A 10,706-nucleotide genomic window follows, 5' to 3' on the forward strand; every position below is an offset into this window, starting at 1 on the left:
GAGGATGCTTTTGCTGGAAACCTCTGAATGATGTACTAGGTCTACACGTGCCAAACATTGCCTCAACACCCCTTTGGTACATAGAGAACTTGGTACATAGAATTGTGGATGGGTTATGTGACTGAACCAGGGATGAAAACCTGGTGCAGGGGAAACATATCACAGTTTGGGCTGAGCCAATAAATTTTGCAAATATCATGACATTGGCTTATAGAGGGACTTGATGCATTAATTCAAAGGTGCTACAGGGGCTAGATTTATGAAGCTGACTTGTTAGGTGCCCTCTGAGGCTGTGCTAGGGTGAGGCAATCCTGGATTGTCTGAGACTTGCCTAGTTTTACCACCGAAAGTCCTGCATTCCAGGAACTCCTCTCAGTCCCAGGCAAACTGGATGGCTGGTCATCCTACAAAGGCACCATTGTGAGTAGCTACATACAACCATGCAGAAAAAGACAAGCGAAGCAGACACATATAAGCAGAGATGTAAGATTATGAGCCAAATCTAGAGTTAGTGAGAGCATCTACCTTGATTCCTGATTATTTTCTCTTCCTTCATTTGCCCACGCATTCCTCCGCTTATTGGACCAAAGCTTATTGAGTATTCACTTGTGCCAGGCAATTTGATAGGAACAGGAATGGCCTTGAGGCCTAGGTATACTCCCTATTCTTGAATTTTTCAGGATTCCTGAAGCTCTTCCCATAAAACCCATTTTTCCATTCAATGGGCTCCTATTCCTTACAAACAAAATTGCTTGTCCCTAAATACTTATCTGTTAAAATGATGAAGGAGATAGGAAGGAAGGCCAGAGGAGGATGTTTCCACTTAAAACTCCCACAACTCTTTGAATCAGTGCCTAAAGAACTCTTGTTTATGGCTTGTGTCAACCTGTGTCCTCCTGTGGGATATACATGATCTTAATGGCTGGGAACAGGAGGATTAAGCAGACGCTTTTAGGCATGGTCACAACCCACTAGCTTGATTCACATCTTTCTGATGTGACAGGGCCCGTAGTTGGAAAACTTACCACACCTCAGTGAAGAGTGCGTGTCCTTGGTAAGATTATCTAGCAGCTCTAAGCTTGTTTGACAAAGACTCCAAAACCAATTACACGCAGAAGCATTCGCAGAGAGTAGAAACAGTTTGCCTTTCTTCTATTTTACTCAGACACATTTTGGATTCATTTCTATTTCTGATTGTTTAGAATTACAATGTGGTAGGCAAAATAATCCCTCCTCCCTCAAAGATGTCCATGTCCTAATCCATGGAACCTAAGAATTTGCTACCTGACATGGCAAAAGAGAATTAAGTTTGCAGATAAAACAGGGAGATTACCATAGATTACTCAGTTGGGCCCAGTGGGTCACAACGGTCCTTGAAAGTGGAAGATGGAGGTAGAAAAGATCGGAGTGATGCAACCTGAGCAGGACTTCAAGAGCTTTTGCTGGCTTGGAAGATGGAGGAAGGGGACCACTAGCCAAGGAATGCAGCAGCCTCTGGAAGCGGGAAAAAGCAGGGAAAGGGTCCTATCTAGCACCTACAGAAAGATATACAGCACAAGGCCTTGATTTTAGCCCAGTAAGATCCATGGCAGACTTCTGACCTACAGAACTATAAGATAATGATTTTGTGTGTTTACGCCACTAAATTTATGGTAATTTGTTACAGCGGCAAATGCAAAATTAATGCATACTTTTTGGTGCAGTTAGAAAAGTTGGATCTAAGCAGTTGCTACAGAACTGCTAACTATAAATCCCATAATCCTTAACTCTGAGGAAGGAGCTCTAAGCTTCAGGTAAGTTATTACAAATGCAAGCAGAGCTGCATGACAACAACAACAAAAATAAATATACAGTTTCAGAAGCAGTCAGCTGGAGATTAGAACCACCAACAACCTCTTCTAGACCACGTCTCTTGGTATAAACTTCTGGTTCTTACTTTCGTTCTCTTTTACATTTTAAAAAATCCAGAGAATGTTTCAAAATACAGAAATCGTCATTCATGATAATTTTCTCAAATATGAGAATTCACTGGATGGTAAAAATTGGAGGAATCCATGGCTTTCAGAGAGTCCCATGAATACAGGAAATACCTAAATCAGTAGTTTTCAGCATCTCTTGGATCATAGATCTAGTTGAAACTCTTTTTAGAGAAATGCATATATATATTTACACAATTTTGCGTTTGTTTTTAGGGGTTTTCCAGCCTCTCTAATGTTTATAGACCCAAGTTACAAGCATCTGATCTACATGGATACTTTCACGATGTCGTACTTGATTTTAGTGAGGGATGTGTTTCTTAGAAAACACTAATGTGAGGGAGCACAAATGAGCACACTAGAAATAATATCTTTATTTTAGTTGACTATGAGGAACTAGAGCTTCCTCAAAGGACTCATGCTTTCCGTTTTTGTCATCAACAGGATCTAAATCCAATACTTCATTGAGCAAGAACGTGGGCTCTTCAATCCTGTAACTGGGAGCGCTGTGAGAGTGATTTTGTCAGCTGCGTGGCTCTGAAGTATCACTTTCAACTGAAGCATTTGGAAAAGTTCACTGTGAAAAATGTAACCAAGAAGTCCTAAGGGAGAAGCTCCAAGATCACAGTAAGGTACAAATGGGTGAAACCTCTGAGTTTTCTCCACTTTTTCTACAACACTCATGCCTTTTGTTGGCTGGTTTTGGTTTTTGATTCTTTTCCCTGAGGCCTATTAACAGAAAATTAAAAATTAAAACAAAAACTTGGGGCCATAGGACAGATAGTAGGGTGTAGTGGTTAAAACTCCTCAGCTATAAAGTACCCATCTCACAGGGCCACAGCAAAAGACATGTAGCAGAATGCCCTGGACCTGGAGTGATATATCCAAGGAGGCTGCTATTATTTTCATTGTTACTCCAATGTGCTTTGTGCAGTGACATAATTCTCATAATCCTCGAATTTTTTTCTCTCTTTCTCTTCTTTTTAAGAGATAGAGTCTCACTGTGTCACCCAGGCTGGAGTGCAGTGGCTATTCACAGGTGCAATCATAGTGCACTACAGCCTTGAACTCCTAGGTTCAAGCGATCCTCCTGCCTCAGCCTCCCGAGTAACTGAGACTACAGACACGCACTGCCGTGCTTGGCTTTCAGCACTGTGCTTCTTATGGTTCATTCCTTTATTATCTACAGTAGTTTTCCATCTATATTAGAAGAGCTAATTGACTTTGTTTTGCTCTTTTTGAGAATTTCAGAATGAACATTTACTGTGCCCATGAATGGCAGCATTTAGTGAGAAACCAAATGAAGACCAGCAGATCTTTCAAATAGCTCTTATAATTCGTTGTTAAATATCTCCCTTTTCTCAGTCCGTGTTCATGACAGGTCAACCATGGAGACACACAGCCCAACCTGGGAAAATCCAGGAGAAAGGAATATAAAGCATATGGCTAAAAATAAAGTCAAAAACTTGTAGGTTGTGTCCTAGACACTTTGGAACAGTCCTTAGTTAGGAGAACTGTGAAATACAGAGCATCACTTCACAGCCAGTAAAAGAGGCAAAACGGATGTCTGGCATTTTCCTTCTGTGGAAGTTCATACAGCATTTAAACCATATTTTGGTTTTCCTTCAATGCAAGGCATTGTGGGTTGTTTCCAAGAAAAGGAAAAAGAGAAGAAAGAGAATGGAACCAGGATGTGGCTTGAGACTTCAGGTGGAAGAGGTGGAGGATAATCCTGCAGAGCTGCATTTAAGGAGGAAGCTGGGAAACCAAGGCAAAGTTCAAAGATAACATAGTCAGAAGCACAATTCTGGAGGCCTCCAGTCAGAAGTGGGACCATGTCAAGGGTCCAGGGGGGTGTCAGGTGTGTGGGCTACTCATACTCAGGTGACCCAGTCATTCATATCATAACCTCAGGTGTTGGAGGAGATAGCAGGCAGAACTCCAGGGTCAAGGAAAAGGACTGATCAAGACAAAATAACAGGCAGGTTTGGTCATGGGTGGGGAAGGGATTGGATGAAACTTAGGGGCAGATCCCATGACACAAACCAACTTGCTATGGCAGAAACCAAACTGTGACCTGGCCAAGTTGGGCAGATAAGGTAGGAAGAGCATCTATTTAGGGATGGCTGTGGGGAGCTTCAGGCCTTAATGCATTGGGCAAAGAAGGAGACTCTAGGTTTGGATTTTCACAAACCTCTCAAATCGTGCAAAAAGCACCTGAATTTGGAAGCAAATTCTAACTATCACCAGAGGTTTGAGGTGAATTGCCTTAGGACTTGGAGTGGGCCAAGGTGGCCGGCAGGGCTTGTGGGAAGAGCAGGAGTTTGGGTCCATGTCTGAGAATTTCGGCGAAGGCGGAGATAGGGAAAGTATATAAGTAAAATTAAACCTGACTCTGGGGTCTGGGACTGAAATCTGGGAAAAGGATTGTGAAGCAGTGGATTTGGACTAAGTAAGTAGTAAAAAACTTAACTATTTCTCAGGTTGATTGCGGATTTGGCAGATAATGTGCATATATATAAATAATTAAGCCATTCTTCAAAATGATGACATAAGTGGCTTCAGTAAAGAGTCAACTGGATAGGCTGACAAAGGGATGACACTGGAGTTTCTGTGGTGGGGGAACTCTGCAGGTAACCATTGGCTTATAACTGTCCCCAGATATTTTTGCCAAGTGCCTGAGTTTCCTGCCCTTACAGACACTCCTTTAGATGAAAGCATTGACTCCTGAAGCTAATATTTACAAACACATATAAGTACATTTAACCAGGAAGAGTACTTCTGTGAATTAGTACACATTATCTTATCAAATTAGTTCATTACTATTTAAAAGCAGATTCTCTAAGGGAAAAAACTATTTTTTAATTACCAAGAAGAAAGAAGAGTCTAGAACAGTGACTCCAAGATTTCCCTGCCAGAGACTCCTTTATCGTTTTATACATTCCATCCCTTGCAAATATCTATATTAAAAGATTTGGTTGTAAAATGTTGGAATGCAATTTACTCATTTAGTAAGAATTCTAGTCTTAATCCCATCCACACATCCCTAACTTCTGTGTGCCAGACTTCTTTGTCCTGGCTTGTTTATATTAATTTGATCTGGGTAAAATAGGTAATCTGAGCCAGGAGCAATAAATGTATAGTACAATAGAGTGTAGGTCTACAGAAGATAGAGAAGACATAAGTGAGATTTTTAAAGGCCTGCCCGTGTCAAAAATAACCAGAAAACTGATATTACCCCTTTTGCTCATATATTTATTGTCTGTCCTCTGCTCTCATATTTAGTCTCTCCTCTAAACTAACTGATGGTTGCTACTATGTGAAAGTCTGTTGACAAATTAAAAATTTTTCAAGGAAACATAATTGATTCCTATACAAAGGACATCACTGAAATGTGATGAATTCACTTTTGATAAACCTTCCCTAAAAAGAGCTAAAAAGAGTAGTGTATCTATTAGCTATTATGTTTCAAGAAAAAGAAAGTGTGAACAAACAAACAAATAAACCAATCTGTTAATTTGGCATAATTGATGAAACTTAAACAAGGGACTATGTATCCTTTGAGTTTTGGTATAGTTTCTTGTTACTGTTCTGTCTAAGTATGTTCGATTTCCATTATGATTTCCTCTATGATCTCTGAGTTATTTAAAAGAAAAATTTCTACAAGTATGAGATGTTTACATTTTTTCATGTACCCACCTTAACTCAGTATGATCTTAATATGCCTCTAAAGTAAGAATTGTACCCACTTTCCTGCTGGGAAAACTGAGGCAAGAGCAGCTAAATTGCTGACCTAAGGGCAAGAAACTAAGTTCGTAATTGCTCTCTGGGGTGTTTTGTCTCCTATCACAGGGACTTTCCTGAGCTAAGACAGGAAAGTTTTCCAAGATGTCCTGGTGATGTGTGGGCTTTAACGCAGTACTTATCTATCCCCAGGTGATGATGCAGGGACACCAGACAGCCTGTCCTGTCTCTGGCAATCCGTCCTCTATGGCTCTCATGGGCACAGTTTGTCTTTCTGACCTTCTGCCAGAGAGTTCATTCTTCTTCTTTGTTTATATTTCCTTCTCTATTTCTCTCTCCTTGTTCACTGAGAGTCCTGTTTATATGCCCCTATCTGTCATTATTTTATTGCAATAGTTTTGGGGGAACAGGTGGTTTTTGGTTACATGGATAAGTTCTTTAGTGGTGATTTCTGAGATTTTGATACATCCATCATTCGAGCAGTGGACACTGTACCCAGCATGTAGTCTTTTATCCCTCACACCCCTCCCACACTTCTCCCCAAGTCCCCAAAGTCCATTATATCATTCTTATGCCTTTGTGTCTTCATAGCTTAGCTCCCATTTATAAATGAGAACATATGATGTTTGGTTTTCTATTCCTGAGTTGTCACTTAGAATTCCAATTCCATCCAGGTTGCTGTGAATGTCATTATTTCATTCCATTATATGACTGCGTAGTATTCCATGGTGGAAAAATACCACATTTTCTTTATCCACTCATTGGTTGAGGGGCATTTAAGCTGGTTCCATATTTTTGCAATTGTGAACTGTGCTGCTATAAACATGCGTGTGCAAGGGTCTTTTTCATATAATGACTTCTTTTCCTCTGGGTACGTAACCAATAGTGGGATTGCTGGATAAAATGGTAGTTCTACTTTTAGTTCTGTTTTTTTTTTTTTTTTTTAAGTTCTTTAAGGAATCTCCACACTGCACAGTTTTCCATAGTGATTGTACTAGTTTACATTTCCACCAGAAGTGCAAAGGTGTTCCCTTTTCTCCACATCCATGCCAACATCTATATTTTTTTTAATTTTAAATTATGGCCATTCTTGCAGGAGTAAAGTGGTATCTTATTGTGGTTTTAATTTGCATTTCCCTGAAATTAGTGATGCTGAGCTTTTTTTTATGTTTGTTGGCGATTTGTATATCTTCTTTGAGAATTGTGTATTCATGTCCTTAGCCCACTTTTTGATGGAATTATTTTTTTTTCTGGCTGATTGTTTGAGTTCCTTCTAGATTCTGGATATTAGTCCTTTGTTAGATACGTAGTTTAAGAATATTTTTCTCCGACTCTGTGGGTTGTCTGTTCACTACACTAATTTTTTTCTTCTGCTGTGTGTAAGCTTTTTAGTTTAATTAGGTCCCATCTACTTATTTTTGTTTTTGTTGCATTTGCTTTTGGGTTCTTGGTCATGAACTCTTTGCTTAAGCCAACATCTAGAAGTGTTTTTCTGATGTTAGCTTCTAGGATTTTTATGATTTCAGGTCTTAGCTTTAAGTCTTTTATCTATTTTATGTTGATTTTGTATAAAGGGGAGATGAGGATCCAGTTTCATTCTTCTACATGTGGCTTGCCAATTACCACAGCACCATTTGTTGAATAAGGTGTCCTTTCCCCACTTTATGTTTTTGTTTGCTTTGTCAAAGATCAGTTGGCTGGAAGTATCTGGCTTTATTTCTGGGTTCTCTATTCTGTTCCATTGGTCTACGTGCTTATTTTCATACCAGAACCATGCTGTTTTGGTAACTATAACCTTGTAGTATAGTTTGAAGTTGAGTAATGTGATGCCCTCAGATTTGTTCTTTTGGCTTAGTCTTGCTTTGGCTATACAGGCTATTTTTTGTTCCATATAAATTTTAGAATTTTTTTTCTAGTTCTGTGAAGAATGGTGATGGTATTTTGATGGGAATTGCATTGAATCTGTAGATTGCGTTTGGGAGTGTGGTCATTTTCACAATATTGATTCGGCCAATCCACGAGTATGGGATGTGTTTCCATTTGTTTGTGTCATTTATGATTTCTTTCAGCAGTGTTTTGTAGTTTTCCTTGTAGAGATCTTTTACCTCCTTGGTTATGTATATTCTAAGTATTTCATTTTTTTTGCAGCTGTTGTAAAAGAGATTTAGTTCTTGATTCGATTATCAGCTGGGTCATTGTTGGTGTATAGCAGTGCTACTGATTTGTGTGTAATACATTGATTACTTGTATCATGAAACTTTATTGAATTCATTTATCAAATCTAGGAGCTTTGTGGATGAGTCTTTAGGGTTTTCTAGGTATACAATCATATCATTGGTAAACAGCAAGAGTTTGATTTCCTCTTTACCGATTTGGATGCCCTTTATTTCTTTCTCTTATATGTGATTGCTCTGGCTAGGACTTCCAGCACTATGTTGAATAGAAGTGGTGAAAGTGGGCATCCTTGTCTTGTTCCAGTTCTCAGAGGGAATGCTTTTAACTTTTCCGCTTTCGGTATAATGTTGGCTGTGGGTTTGTCATAGATGGCTTTTATTACCTTGAGGTATTTCCCTTCTATACCAATTTTGCTGAGGGTTTTAACAATAAGGGGATGCTGGGTTTTGTCAAATGACTTTTCTGCATCTATTGAGATGATCATATGATCATTGTTTTTAATTCTGTTTATGTGGTGTATCACATTTATTGACTTGCATATGTTAAACCATCCCTGCATCCCTGGCATGAATTGATGTACGATCAATTGATCATGATGTATTATCTTGATCATGAAGTATTATCTTTTGGAAATGCTGTTGGATTCAGTTAGCTAGTACTTTGTTGAGGATTTTTGCGTCTATTTTCATCATGGATATTGGTCTGTAGTTCTCTGTTTTTTGTTATGTTCTTTCCTGGTTTTGATATTAGGGTAATATTGATTTCATGGAATGATTTAGGGAGGGTTCCCTCCTTATCTTTTGGAATAGTTTAAGTAGGATTGGTACAAATTCCTCTTTGAATGTCTGATAGAATTCAGCTGTGAATCCATCTGACCCTGGACTTTTTTTTCTTGGCAATTTTTAAATTACTGTTTCAGTCTCACTGCTTGTTACTGGTTTGTCCAATGTTTCTATTTCTTCCTGGTTTAATCTAAGAGGGTTGTATATTTCCAGGAATTTGTCCATCTCCTCTAGATTTTCTAGTTTGTGCACATAAAGGTTTTCATAGTAGCTTTGAATGATCTTTTATGTTTCTGTGGTATTGGTTGTAATATGTCCCATTTCATTTCTAATTGAGCTTATTTGGATCTTCTCTCTTCTTGGTTAATCTTGCTAATGGTTTATCAATTTTGTTTATCTTTTCAAAGAACCAGCCTGTTGTTTCATTTATCTTTTGTATTTTTTGTTTCAATTTCATTTAGTTTTACTTTAATCTTGGTTATTTCTTTTCTTCTGCTAGGTTTGGGCTTGGTTTGTTCTTGCTTCTCTAGTTCCTTGAGACAGATTGTCTGTTTTTGCTCTTTCAGACATTTTCATGTAGGCATTTAATGCTATGAAATTTCCTCTTAGCACCGCTTTTGCTGTATCCCATAGGTTTCAATAAGTTGTGTTACATTGTTCAGTTCAAATAATTTTTAAATTTCCATCTTGATTTCATTGTTGGCCCAAAGATCATTCAAGAGCAGATTATTGCATTTCCATGTATTTATATAGTTTTCTGGGTTCCTTTTGGAGTTAATTTCCAGTTTTATTCCATTGTGGTTTCGGAAAATACTTGATATAATTTTAACTTTCTTAAATTTCTTGAGACTTGTCTTGTGATCTATCATATGGTCTATCTTGGAGAATGTTCCATGTGCTGATGAAAAGAATGTGTATTCTTCAGTTATTGGATAAAATGTTCTATAAAATCTGTTAAGTACATTTTTTTAATCTTTATGTTCTTTTATTGGAGCAAGATTCCTGATCGGTATACAGTGATGTATTTACTAAACATAGGCCTGTGCAGAAATCACATGCTATCCATCTAGATATGTTGTTACATTTTTGCCTATTGATGGAATAGTTCCATTTATCAAGTTTTATACATCAAAAAGCTTTTGAATTTCACCAGACTGTCCACTAATTTACCTCTGAAAAAGTGGCACTTAATTTCAGCTACCATATCTTGCAGCATTAAAAAACTTATGCATTAGGGTGCCTCTCTGCACAATGGAATTGAGCAGACAGAGCTGGGTCCATTATCCCACCCAGATTCACATAGTCACACTTGAGAGCTTTATACCAGAGAGCCGGGACAGTTACTGCTAACCATCACAGACTTCTTACTCTGAGAAACTATCTTCTTGGCCACATTTTATATAGCCATTGAAGACATGCCGGCAACTGTCTCATGTATAACTTGGCATTAGAGCACCAGGTCTGTTGGATAGTGGTGGCAGGCACTATTATTTTATATCCTGGTAAAAGGCCAATTTTAAAAACTGCTACTTGGAGATAAAAATCAAGGGCACAATATACTCAGAAAGTATTGAGCAATCTGGTATTCCAAATGATGTGAATACTTTCAGAAACCAATGGCAAATTGTATCCACATTTTCTAGCTATGGAGATATTAATACATTGATTCAAATCCCGTTACTCAATCCACATAGCCCTGAGGTTATCCTGCAAAGTGCTTATCAAAAAATACGAAGTTAGGGTGACAAAGTTTGACAGTGATGTTATACAAGTTAAACTTGGAAGGTCATAGTAAGCATACCTATGCTGAGAGGAAAGCATGAAATCCTTTGTGTACACATTTAGTATTGTAACAAAGCAACTTGTACACTTTTAACGTTTAAAACTGAGCATCATCTATACTTTCCAGTGAAACAAAAAGAAAATTTAAAAATGAACAGGAACAAAATTACAACAGAGAATGTCAATTCCAAATAAGATCCTACAGGTTCTGCTGATTCTCCCATTGAGTGGCAGGGCTCAAGTCATC

Source organism: Nomascus leucogenys, chromosome 2 (genome assembly GCF_006542625.1).
Source record: "Nomascus leucogenys isolate Asia chromosome 2, Asia_NLE_v1, whole genome shotgun sequence".
Taxonomy (NCBI): domain Eukaryota; kingdom Metazoa; phylum Chordata; class Mammalia; order Primates; family Hylobatidae; genus Nomascus; species Nomascus leucogenys.